Source organism: Panthera uncia, chromosome A2 (genome assembly GCF_023721935.1).
Source record: "Panthera uncia isolate 11264 chromosome A2, Puncia_PCG_1.0, whole genome shotgun sequence".
Lineage (NCBI taxonomy): Eukaryota > Metazoa > Chordata > Mammalia > Carnivora > Felidae > Panthera > Panthera uncia.
In genome coordinates this window covers 108,619,762-108,634,468 of record NC_064816.1, presented here as the reverse complement: position 1 = coordinate 108,634,468, position 14,707 = coordinate 108,619,762, and positions in this window count along the sequence as shown.

Genomic DNA, 14,707 nt, shown 5'->3' with positions numbered 1-14,707 from the left:
CTTTGGACCCTCTGTCCCCTTCTCTCTGCCCCTTCCCTGCTCGTTCTCTCTCTCTCTCTCAAAAATAAATAAAACATTAAAAAAAATTAAAATCCATTCCGGAAATGCAGAATTTGGATCCCACTCTAGAATTACTGAATATTTTAACAAGATTCTCCAAGTGGTTTGTGTGCACGTAAAATTTGGAGAAGCACAACTCTAAAGTATTTAACAAAAAGTCTTGGTAAATAGAAGGCACTAATTCTCTAGAGGAAGTTTTCTTTCTGTTAAAACTAAGAATATAAAAATAAAGTTAAAAATGCAGTGTGATGGTAACACATTGTTCTTATCTACTATCCACAGCAAGGTTTTAAAGTGTGAACAAAGGACCTCTGGTATCAGAATTGCATGGAGTGCATTTTATTTATTTATGAAAAAAAGTTTTTTTTTACTGTTTATTCATTTTTTGATAGAGACAGAGCGTGAGTTGGGGAGGGGCAGAGAGAGAGAGAGAGAGAGAGAGAGAGAGAGAGAGGGAGACACAGAATCCAAAACAAGTTCCGGGCTCTGAACTGACAGCACAGAGCCTGACGCAGGGCTCAAACTTACAGACCTTGAGCTCATGACCTGAGCTGAAGTTGGACACTTAACCGACTGAGCCCCCCAGGTGTCTTGCGTGGAGTACATTTTTAAAAATGACATACTGGTAAGTTTTAGCCATAGAATTAAAACAGGGCAATATCGTAAAGAATAATGTAGTAGATATACTGTCTAGTCAGAGAAAGCCTCTTATAGAAGATAATGTTTAAGGTGAATTACAAGAAGGAAGTTGCCATATAGAGATCAAGAAGAGTATCCCAGGCACAGAGAGTATGATTTATATGGTAGAGAGAAAAAGTGCACTGAGGCAAAGGAATACAAGATGAAAGAAAATAACAGGACAGTGTGGAGGTCATCATTATATGGGAGGATATAGGATGGTCATGATGGCTGTCCTTTTGTTCTTCCATATCACCCAATGTTTCAAAAGGAACAGGGGATTGGTTTGAAACATGTCAGGTGTGAGATACTGATGAGATAATCAAGTAGTAATATCCAAAAATCAATAGGTAATGTGAGAATAGAACTCAGAACACCTTATGTAGCCAAAGCAGAACCTGTCAGTCAGCCAATCCTTACCAATTAATAACTATGCAGAGGTTATCATATCAAGTAATACAGAGGATACAAAGAAATATAAAATTAGAAAGAAATATTTTGTTTACAAGGGATCTTGCTTTTAAAAAAAATTCTGACTTCATATGCCAAGAGGGAAAGTCATATGACAAAATATCACTACGGAAATAAATTTTTTGAGTGGCACTTAATTAAGCAGGCTGGATTAGAATAATCTGATGCATAGCTAAAAGAGACTGGTTGGATGGAAAACACAGGATTTCTGATTAGATAAAAGAAGATATGAACTTTATAGAAACACCGAAAGGAACATACTACTAGTAGTAGAAAGTATTAGTAGGGAGATTATTGTTGTATATGAACAAATTTCAGAAAATTTTTTTTGTTTCCTTTTTCTTCATAAAGCTCTTCTTTCTGAAATGGAGGAGTGTTTTATACTCTTCACAAGCACCAACTGTTTTCATATCCTGTAATATTTATATACTGCAATTTCTCAAATGCTGTTCCTTTTTCCCCTCATATGTCTAGCTGGACTTTAGAGTTAAGAGCTCTAAAAATATGTAAATCCAAAGAGATGGTTGATTTTATGTATCAATTTGGCTAGGCAATGGCATCTAGTTGTTTGATTAAATACCCATCTAACTGTTTTTGTGAAAGTACTTTTTAGATGTAATTAACACTTAAATTAGTAGAGTCTTAGTAAAGCAGATCACCCTTCATAATGTAGGTAGTCTTCATCCAATCAGTTAAAGGAATTAAGAGAAAAGGCTGAGGTCTTCTGAAGAGGAAAAAATTCTGGCTTTAGACGGCCTTCAGTCTCAAAACATCAACTTCTTCCTAGAATTTCCATCCTTCTAGCCTGCCCTGAGGATTTCAGACTTGCCAGTCACCATACTTATGTAAGTCAATGGCTTAAAATCAATCTCTCTCTCTCCACACACACACGCACGCGCGCGCGCGCGCACACGCACACACACACACACACAGCCAGATATACAGATGCCTATATATACAGATAAACCCAATGGGATATATATATCCTATTGGTTCTGTTACTCTGAAGAACCCTAATCCACCCAGTAAGACAGGAGCTTATATGATAACTAGTACATAGAGTGACTACTCTAGCAAGTGAAAAGAACATTATGACTTAAAATGGTTTTGCTCCATGGATAAGAAGGGCCCTGAGGTTAGTCCTTAAAGTATGGTTAAGATCTCAATAAGTGAAGATGTGTGGAGGAGGAACAAGAATATTTTAGGATTGCAAAGGGGAATTATGTAACAACAGAGGAATGAGACCAGTCTGGTTAGAATGAACAGTTTATGCACAAATGGATAAACAGATAAGGTAGATAAGATTGTAGAAGGCATTTAATCAATTTTTAAGGGCAAATATAATTTTCTGACAATGAGAGGGACACAGCCACTGGTATTTGGTATTACTCTTTAAAAAATTAGTTAATTTTTAAATTTACATCCAAGTTAGTTAACATATAGTGCAACAGTGATTTCAGGAGTAGATTCCTTAATGCCCCTTACCCATTTAGTCCATCCACCCCCCCACAATCCCTCCAGCAACCCTCTGTTGTTCTCTATATTTAAGCGTCTCTTATGTTTTGTCCCCCTCCGTTTTTATATTATTTTTGCATCCCTTCCCTTCTGTTCACCTTTTTTGTATCTTAAATGCCTCAAAGCAGTGAAGTCATATGGTATTTGCCTTTCTCTGACTAATTTCGCTTAGCATAATAGCTTCCAGTTCCATCCATGTAGTTGCAAATGGCAAGATTTCATTCATTTTGATTGCCGAGTAATACTCCATTGCATATATATGGTATTTGGTATTATTGATCTAATATCATGGGTAGACTGGAAGGACTTGGGGAAAAATAAGATTCAAGTACATTCATTATGGTGCAGTGTCATAGCAGTAGAAAAATTATATTTGAGAGACATTTTTAAGGGAAGGTTGACAGGATATAGATTCATAGAACGATAAAGAAGGAACAAAAAATAAAAATTCAATGACTAAGCTTCATTATCTGAAATAAATGAGAAGCAAAGATGGAAATGGGCAAGTCAATAGAGGGAGGTGATTTTGGGGAAAAGGTGATATTCAATTTAAAAATATGTTTGGGTTGATACTGGACTGTCCAAGTGAACATACCTGGCATACAGATGGAAATGTGGTACTGATAATTAGGAAAATTGCCAAGCTAGAGAGATACTTGTGATGGTTATCTGCACAGAAGGAAAAATTAAATCTTTGAGAATAAATTTGCTTTAATAATTTGACAATGGTATATAAAAGCACAGGTGACATGGTACAGTATAGATGCTCAGAATTTTCCTTCTAGAGTGGTGCCATCTAATAGAACTTTCTGCAAAAATGGGAATATTCTGTTTACTGTTCAAACAGAATATGGTAGCCAGTAGGCGTGTGTAGCTATTGGGCGCTTGCAATATAGCAGTGAGAAAAATGATTTTCTATTTATACAATTTAATTCAAATTTAAGTAGTTACATATTGCAAAAGGCTATCATACTCAGAAGCATAGTTCTAGAATCAAACTGCCTAGACTCAAAATCTGGATTCCCCATTCACAATACACCTATAATTTTGGCTAAGTCATTTAATCCTTACTGAACAGCACTAAACACAGTGTTTACAACTCAATTAACACCTAGTGTCCTTTTTAAAATTATGTAACTACTTGTTTTATTTTGCCACTTTTCAGCAAACAACCCATATCAATTAACACAAAATGTGATTGTAACATCACTATTAAAAAAAAAAAAAAAGCAAAGTCAGAGTTAGACAGGGATCAAAAAGATGAAATAGGAGCTTTCTACCATCTTCTTTTCAAAGCACACCAATCTAGACAATCATTCATATATAAGAGTGCCTTTGTGGAAGTCCAAGGGTCCAGTGGAAAAGTTCCAGCACACTGTTAGAGCAAAAAATTCTAAGATAGGATGGATTGAAGAAAGTTAGAGAAACAGTGTCACTTTCTCAGCTGGGTTGGAAGCTGCTAAAGATACCTATTTCTTTTTTACCCCATCCACAATACTGAGGCATGCTACATAACTGCAGGGCAGGGAGTGGCTTGGGGAACAACATCCAGGGCTTGGAATGGAACATAAAAAAAGGAATGCAGATTCTATTAACTGCATGGCAGGAAGCCAACTCATGAGCTGCTGGGGACATCTTGCCTGCAGATCTCCCCTTAGGTGGCCCAGGGACACCCCAACATTCTGCATGACTTACCCACACCCACCAACCCCGGGGGTAGTGGAAACAAGTCTCTGCAGACAGCTAATGAGCATATACATGCATAAAAAGCTTGCCTGACTCTGTAGGACTGGGAGACAACACACAAAACTGAGCACTATTCTAGGGAAAGCAAGCAAACAAGAAGCTGTCAGCATCTGGCTTTGCAAGAGAAGGCATACAATCTTAGGAATTTCCAAGGGGACAAGAAGTGGGGAGCAGGCATATCCATTGAAAAGGCCTGAGAATGCCTCAGAATCTCTAATACTGCTGATGGAGGTATTTTTATCCCTAAGCCAGTCAGTAGACAGGAGGAGGTGACTGTTACTTTAAATATACAGATAGTATTCCAAGACTTTAAGGAGCATGTAAAATCAAGGAAACATGACACCACCAAAGGAACACAATGATTTTCCATTTCCCAAAGAAATGGAGAGCTACAATTTGCTTGATTAAGAATTCAAAATAGTTGTTTCAAGGAAGCTAAGTAACCTATTATTAGAAAATACAAAGAAAGTTCAATAAAATCAGGAAAACAATACCTGAACAAAATGAGAAGTATAACAGTGAGAGAAATCATAAAAACAAAAAACAGAAATTCTGGAGCTGAAGAATACAAATGAATAAAATTAAAAAAAAAATGCAATAGAAAGCATCAATAGACCACTGTATCAAACAGAAGAAAGAATCTATAAAGTAGAAGACAGGTAGGTCATATAAAATTACCAGTCAGAGGAGAACAAAGAAAAAGAATGAAAAAGAGTGAAGAAAGCCTATATGAATAATAGGACACCATTAATAGAAACAATATAGGTCTTATTAGAGCCCTATAAGGAGAAGAGAGGGATAAAGGGACAGAAAGCAAATTTAAGAAGTAATGACTGAGAACTTACCAAATCTAGGGAGAGATCTAGACATCCAAGTTCATGAAGTGAAGAAATTCAAATTCTTCACATACAAGGGAATGCCCATAAGGCTATCAGTGGATTTCTCAGCAGAAATCTTGCAGGTAAGGAGGGAGTAAGATAATATATTCAAAGTACAGGAAGAGAAAAAAACTGCCAACCAAGAATACTTGAGCTGGCAAAGTTGTTCTTCCAAAATGAAGGAGAGTTAGATTTTCCCAGACAAACAAAAGCTGACGGAATTTGTCATTACTAGACCTGCCTTACAAGAAATGCTAACAGGAATTCTTAAAACTGAAATGAAAGGAAGCAAATATATAAAATTAACATAAAAATATAAAACATACTGATAAAGTATGTACATAGTCAAATTCAGAATACTCTATACTGTAATGCAATGGTCTGTTAATCACTTAACTCTAGTGTAAAATTTAAGATCAGAAGTATTAAAAATAATTATAGCTGTAATAATTAATTATTGGATACACAATATAAAAAGATGTAAATTATGATGTTAAAACATAAAATGTTGGGGAGAGGAGTTTTTGTATGTGATCAAAGTTGCTATCTGTTTCAAATAGACTGTTATATCCAGAAGATGTTTTATGTTGATCCTCCCTAATTGCAACACACAGTAACCACAAAGCAAAAAACTACAGTAAGTATACAAAGGACAAAGAGAAGGCAATGAAACCATACTACTACAGAAAAATAATTAATTCACGAAGGAAGAAAGAGAGGAAGAAAGGAACAAAGGAACTGCAACACTGCCAGAAAACAATTAAAAAGATGGCATCAGGAAGTAAGTATCCATTAATGATTACTTAAATGTTTTCAATTCTGTAATCAAAAGGCACAGAGTGGCTGAATGAAAAAACAATTAAAAAACAAGACCAAACTATATGCTGCCTACAAGAGATTCACTTCACCTCTAAGGACACACATAAGCTCAAAGTGAAGGGATGAAAATGGATATTCCATGCATTTGGAAATTAGGGGTGGCTATACTTATATCAGACAAAATAGACTTTAAGTCATAAACTGTAACAAGCAATAAAGAAGACCATTATATAATGATAAAGGGGTCAATTCATTAAGAGGGAATAAAAACTGTAAATATTTATGCACTCAACACTGGAACACCCAAATATATTAAGTACTAATAAATGTAAGGGGAAAAATAGACAATGGCACAATTATAGTTGGAGGCTTTAATACTCCACTTTCAACAATGGATAGATCATCCAGACAGAAAATCAATACTGAAACAACGGACTGGAACTTTAGATCTAATGGACCTAACAGACATCTACATTATATTCCACACAATAGCAGTGGAATACATATTCTTCTCAAGTGCACATAAAACGTTTTCCAGGTTACATCATATGTACACTCATAAAACAAGTCTTAACAAATTTAAGAAAACTGAAATGATACAAGCATCTTTTCTGACAATAGTATAAAATTAGAAATAATGGAGAAAAACTAGAAAATTCATGAAGGTGTGTAAATTAAACAACATACTCCTAAACAACAAATGGATTAAAGAAAAATCAAAAGAGAAATCCAAAAATATCCTGAAACAAATGAAATGGAAACACGATATACCAAAAACTTATAAGATGCAGCAAAGCAGTTCTACGAGAAAAGTTTAAAGTGGTAAATGCTTACATTAAGAAAAAGAAAGATCTCAGGATTCTTGGGTTGCTTTGGTTATGCATCTGACTCTTGGGTCTCAGATCAGGTCACAGTCTCAGAGTTGTGGGACTGAGCCCCACGTCAGGCTCTACACTGATGGCGTGGAGCCTGCTTGGGATTCTCTTTCTCTCTGTCCCTCCTCTGCTCTCTCTCTCACTCAAAAGAAAAAAAAAAAAACAAGAAAAAGAAATATCTCAAATGAACAACCTAACTGTACACTATTAGGAACTAGAAAAAGAATAAACCAAACCCAAAGTTAGCAGAAGGAAGGAAATAACAGAAATCAGAATGAAAATAAACGAAATTGAGACTGGAAAAACAGTAGCAAAGGCAAAAGAATCTAGAATCTGGTTTCTTGAAAAGATAAACAAGGTTGACAAACAGTAGCTATACTAAGAAAAAAAAAGAGAGAAGATTAAAATGTGTAAAATCAGAAATGAAAGAGGAGATATTATAACTGACACCACAGAAATACAAAAGATAAAAAGAAACAATTATAAAATAAACAATAATTGAACACCAACAAACTGGATAACTTAGAAGAAATGAATAAATTTCTAGAAAAAATATAACCTACTGAATAATTAAATAGCAAGGGGACTGAATCAATAATCAAAAATGTCCCAACAAAGAAAAGCCCAGGACCAGATGGTTTCCCTTAAGTTCTACCAAACACTTAAGAAGAAGTAACACCAATCCTTCTCAAACTATTTCAAAAAATTAAATAGGAGGGAACACTTCCAAGCTCATTTTACAGGACAGCATTACCCTGATACTAAAGCTAGATGAGGATACTATAAGAAAGAAAACTACAGGGCAATATCCTTTTTGAATAGAAATGCGAAAATTCTCAACAAAATACTAGCAAACCTAAATCAACAGGACATTAAAATGATCATATACCAGGGTTTTTATAAGCCCTAGTAATCCATGTTAAACACTCAACCTGATATAACATGAATGATGAATAAATGCTAGCCATTTTGATTAATGTTTAAAAAAAACAAAACAACAACAACAAAAGGATCATATACCATGATCAGGTGGGATCCATCCCTGGGATGTAAGGATGGTTAATTATATCCCAATCAATAAATGTGATACATCACAATAATAGAACAAATGATAAAAATAATATGATCAGCTCAATAGATGCATAATAGAAAAAGTAGTAGACAAAATTCAACCTCTTTCATGATAAAAGCTCTCAACAAATTGGATGTAGAAGAAAATGTACTTCAACATAATAAAATCCATGTATGTTAGGCCCACAGCTAACATCATACTCAATGGTCACAGTTTAAAATCTTTTCCTCTAAGATCAAGAACAAGACAAGGGCAGGAATGTAAATTGGTTCAGTCATTATGGAAAACATTATGAAGTTCCCTGAAAATATTAAAATAGAACTACCTAATGATCCAGCATTCTACTTCTGGGTATATATCCAAAGGAAATGAAAACAGTATATTGAAAAGATATCTGTACTCCCATGTTTATTGCAGCATTACTTACAATAGCCAAGACATGGAGACAATCTAAGTATCCCTAAAGAAGATATGGTAAATGTATAAAATGGAATATTATTCAACTCTGACAAAGAAGGAAATCCTGCCATTTGGCTTTGAGGGCATTATGCTAAGTGAGATAAGTCAGACAAAGAAGGACATATCTCACTAAAAAATGGAACCCAAAAAAGCTGAATTCTTAGAAACAGAATAGAATAGTTGTTTCTAGTGGCTGGGAGGTGGGGTAATCAGGAAGATATTGGTCACAGAGTGCAAACTTGCAGTTAGAAGATGAATAAATTCTTGAGATTTAATGCACAGCATTGTGATTACAGTCAATGATACTGTATTACATACTTCAGGGTTGCTAAGAGACTAGACTTTTTTTACTCATTAAAATCACTTTATTTGAAGCCCAGATGGGATAATTAGCTTTTTTTTAAGGATTATAGTAAATACTTATTAAGTGAATGCAACAAGTTGGAGTCATTAAACTTAAGACACTACATCTTAAATGTTCTAAACACAAAATGAAATTATAATTTTGTGATATGATGGAGGTATTAGCTAAAGCTATAGTGGGAATCATATTGCAACACATAAATGTATCAAATCAACACTTTACATTTATACAATGCTATATGTCAATTATGTCTCAATAAAAAAGAATAGTTAACAAAATAAGAAACTTCACTGAGGTGTTAATAGTAGAAAAGCTACCTTAGCTAGATAGATTTAAGAAGATTTTGAAAAATAATGACTACATGATTCAAAAGATAGAATACAGTAGAAATAAAGTAGTATTATTCTTTTAATCTTTATAGAATTATTGGATACTAAAATTTATCATAATAATAAACAATGTTACCATTATAAGACATATTTAATTTTTAACCTTTAAACTATATTTGAGATATGAGTTCTCTCAAGAAAAAGTCTCATCGGAAATTCATCACAACTTATGAGCAAGAATTAAAAGCAGAATATCAGTTTTCCATCTCAAATATTCCTGACGATGAAAAGTTCCAAAATCATATATAGTTTTCAGACATAATACATAATAAGAAAAGCTATGTAGAAGAGAAAAAAGTATTGTGAGAAAATATTACTGTCTTTCACTTACTTCAGATCAATGTCTACTTAGCAAGACAAATATGCTGTATAGTCACTGTAGGATCTATTAGCAGCTGACAGTGTTTGGAAAATTATGGTTCTTCACTGTCATGTTAGACTTTAAAATTTTCACTGCCATTTTCAATAAAAATTTTAGAGTTATTCTTTTATACTGGAAGTTCATTTTATGATTTCATATTTAGGAAAGTATCAATTTTTATCACTCAACTTTTGGCATTGGTACAAAGTATATATGTGTGTGTGTGTGTGTATGTGTGTGTGTGTGTGTTTATGTATACATGTATATTTATATATTCAAAACACCTCTAGTATTATGGGAGCATAGCATAGTGGAAAGTTAAAAAAAAAAGTCTTTGTGAGAAAGTTTCTTTTAGTAACACCATAGTCTTCCTTCTGCTTTATAGTATCAACCCACAATATCAACTAAATTCTCAGTAGGTTTGCTTACCACATTTTCCCGTGAATTCTAACCCTTGTCCCTCTAAAATTCATGGGAATAGAGTGGTCAGTTTACTTTGGTCTGAGTCTAAATGAACACTTTAAAGTGCCTTGTTAAAAAAAAACAAAACATTAAAAATCCTCCTACTCTAGAAGTGCTCTGCCAAGACTAACTCAAAGCCACAAAAGATTAAAGTTTGGTGCCAAACTGGGACCTGTAGGAACTGTGTGATCCTTTAACTCAGCAAAAATTCCATCTTTAACAGAAACTCAGAATATTAAACATAAGAATACAAAGTAATTTTCCAGACTAAGAGCATTCGGGATAAAACCATGGAATGCTATAAAGGAATTCCCCAAGTGAAAGTCTTTCTTTGGTAAAATGAAAGGATCATAGCAATCTCTAGAGAAGAGACAAGGTCTTGCACAGGGCAGAAAGCGGACCTTGCCATAGAGTTATTTTCTGATCTGGGACTCTCTACATGTTTGCTCTGTTTTCTAATAAAGTAAGTACTTATAATGGTGACTAATCATTTGTCCATTAGCTATCTTTTCACATTAGGAACAAATTCATTGTTTTACTCTTTGAGTTGGCAACTGTAATAAGAGCTCCAAACATTAGTGGTGCTTGTAGCATACGTGAATGGGTGGCTTATACACCAGCTCTGTTTTGAGCATTACCCTGCTATGCACTGTGAAAAGTATTTTATGGAAGCTTCAATAAATATTAGATATTATTACTACTATGCAAATGATCTTATTTAGTCATTGCTTTATTAGCCTTATTTTTACAAGAGGAACTTGAAGCTTTGAAGACTTAAATAACATTGTTAACACAACTATTAAAGTGGTGGAACCAAATTTGTCTATTCTAAAACCTAAACTCTTTTTTAAAAAATATTTATTTCGAGAAAGAGAGAGAGTGCAAGCCAGTGAGCAGGGGAGGGGCAGAGAGAGAGAGAATCCCAAGTAGGCTCCACGCTGTCAGTGCAGCGCTTGACATGGGGCTTGATCTCACAAACCACGAGATTATGGCCTGGCAAAGATCAAGAGTCAGACACCTAAGCCACCCAGGTGCCCTTAAAACCTTAAGCTCTTAACCAGTGAGCTATAAATTTGAAAGTCACCATGAACTCTTACTTTACAGCGGCATTCTGGGGCACACTAATTTCTTGGATTCAAAAGGCAAAAGAAAGTCCTACTCTTTCAGCTGCATTGAGGCTCATATTTTGTTTTACTCAGTCTGTGAGCAAACGCTCATGACAGCAGTCAGAAGTTGAATCTTACTTATAAATCGGAACATATCCTATACCCTCTATTTCACATACACATTGTGAGAATGTGATGACATAATGTAGGTGAAAGAGCTCTAGAAATCATAATGCAACTTCTTTACATCACAGGATTGTACTGTCTTCGTCCCTATACTTTAACACTAATATTATTTACTGAACTTTTTATTCTTCACTAGCTATTGAGCTAAATGCATTGTATATATATTTGCTCCTTCAATCCTCACCATAATTCTATGAGGCAGCATTGTAAACCATTTTAAAGATGAGGAAACAGATTCAAAGTATTTAGTTTGCCTTAACTTGGATAGTCATTCAGTGACTGATTAGGAGTTTTTATCCATTTATGTATGCATTTGAAGAGGAGGTATTAATGATACATCTATATGGAGATACATGTATATACTTATCTACATATAAAATAAATATTATCAGCCCAACATTTAGAGAGAAGCTGCTACTAGAAGATACCTTACAACCCAAAAGCTGATGGCTGATTGTAGACATGGCTCAACAATGAGTCTTTAGAAGGACATAAGGTAGGCTACTGGTTTCTCTGTGATTATTAAACTATGATTCTTGCAGCACCTGTGTCAGGATGCAGGCTTCTTGATAAAAATGCAGATTCCTGATCCTCTGCTCAGATTATTGAATTGGAGTCTCTGTAGAGTATGAACCATGAATATACATTTTAACAAGCTCTACAAGTGATTCAATGCAAATTATAGTTTGAGATCCATTGCATAAAGTAATGAGCACTGTGGTTCTATCTTTGGTTGTTTTATATATAGAACTTTTTTTTAAGTTTCTCTTCTAAATGGAGGAAAAATAACTTCTCAGGGACAAAGATGCTTTTACTTCAAAATATAAATTTATTTCATAATATGAATTTATGAAAGATTACATTAATGTAGCTCTGGTGTGTAAAATATCCCAGTCAGACAGCCAGGCACTCATAAATGCATTTCATCCATCAATAGGCCATCAATTCCATTTTCATTTAAACATCAATTAAAAGGAAAGGTATAACTGGCCACAAGATTAATTTCCTCCATGCAAAGAAACAGCAGCTAGTCACACGTGGGGACCACTTGCTTGTTAATAGCTCCTTCTGTAAATAAATTACACAATTAAATCACAGGACCTCTAAGTGAACAATCAGGCAAGTTGATAGAAGCAATACTTTTTCCTTCTGAGTTTTATAAAGGTTTCTGAAATCATTTTTAATTCACAAGAGGGAAAATTACTTTTCCTTAGATGACTCACAGTATTTTATTCATATCAAAAACAGATTGTAGAGACTTCCGTATATCATGAATCTAGCTTAATGTACTTCGATTTTACTAATTTTTCCTAAGGGATATAGAGTGATTCATTCCAAAACAGTCTCAATGGAGTTGAATTTTCCTCTCTCCTGAAGTTTCACCTTAAAAGGAAAACGTATCTCAAGGAAACCTCTGAATATTGTCAAAAAGTATTAGATCAGTAATACATTTACTAATGGAAGCTAATTTGCCAAACAGTTAATGAGATTGGGGGGAGGGGGCTGCAGCTCAAAATGTACCTAGGATTTGTTTTAATCAGGTATGGTAAAACATCCAGATATGGAAATGATTGTCATGAAGAAAGAAGTTTATACTCATAGATCCCCAGAAAAATGAGGCATGCCACTCCACTCAGGGGACACAGGGAAGTACCAAAGCTGGCCAGGAGGCAGAGAAATCAGGGGAAACTCTGCACAAGAGACTTCACTGTGGTTTCCATGGGAAAGGTATAGCAAAACAGGATAAGCAGGCTTAGAATCGACTAGTTTGAATAATTTCATCAGATTCTGGGGGTTAGGGGCTGGCTGTCTCTAGCTGTCTGGTATTGGTCTTGGGGTAATTAGGGCAGGGGGATAGTCGCTTGTTCAGCATGTGATAGCCTAATTAAGGAGGTGTTTGAAGGTATGGGCTCTGGATTTGTTCACACATGAAAGGAGCACTCCAGGATGAATTCTTTGCTATCTCTAGGAATTAGCTAACACTGGCAGGGGCAGCTCCTTCAGGGTCAGCGAGGCCCCAAGACCTCAAAGCATCAGAAAATACAGAAAATAAAAGAGCATGATCAATACAGCAGAAGGTCTTGTGCTGTGGCTGTAAACAGGAAAGTTACTGAATTCAAATGTTAGATATACTTGTAGCATGTGTGGGTGGGTGGTTTCCTACATACCATCTCTATTCTGAGGTCATGTTCTTAGGTTAATGTTCTATTACTTCTCAAAGAGTGAAAGGGCACTTTTTAACACTTGGCTTTAAATTCTTAACAAACTTAGTATTGTAATAGCATTTTAAATTTAGCAAGAAAAAAAATTAAAATCTCCAGCAGTATTTGGTATCCCGGTCCATCTGTTCTGAAATTCTATGTGTGGCCAAAGAGAAGTACTAATTGGTTTTCTTCCTTGCAGCACCAAACACTTGACTATCCTAATTAAGGAAGGAGGAGACCTGGGAAAACTTGTAAATCTGAGGAACAGCTACATCTCAACAGTAGCTACTATAGGCTACTTTTCCTTTTTCTGTACTGGAACATCTATGACTGATTCTATGTTTCTTGGAAGACTGGATTCTGGTACTACAGAAACTTCTGCAGAAGACTGAAAGACTTCAGCATGAGGAACAGCAGTAGTATGGCGTGAATTATTTTAGCACTGATAGTCTGAACTGGGTTACCTACTTGGCTTATTCTTCAAATTTTATGTATTAAACAACAAGAACAACAACACAATTTTTCCCGAGGGAAGTATATTGACTAGGACTATTTAGTTTAAAAGTGATTGAGATGTCACACATCTCTTCCTCTAGCTGAGCAAACTTTCATTATGTTTTCTTATGAGTAAATCAGTACCTGTTCCTCCCTGGTTAAAATCAGTGAACTAAATTTGTATTAGATTGAGATACAAGTAATAAAGCTTAAAACAAAGTTTATTACATAAACAATACAACAGCAATTGCCTCTCCTTGCAAAAGGGGAAGTTATTGACTATAGATTGCAGAATTTTGTTGCCAAAAAGGATCCTAAAGCTCAAGGGTTCCCTGCTTAGTTTTATATCAGAGTATCTCCTGGGGATCTTTGAAAAATACAGAATCTGACACTCTATCTCAGCTGTACTGAATCAGAATCTTTGGCAATCTTTGGCATAATGCCCAGAAGTGTGTACTCTCTAAAAGCTCTCTGGGTTTCTGAGATGTGTGGTTGGGTTTGGAGTTGACTGATCAGAACTTTACCAGAATGCCTCTTAATACTGGAGCATTAAAAAAAATACAGACA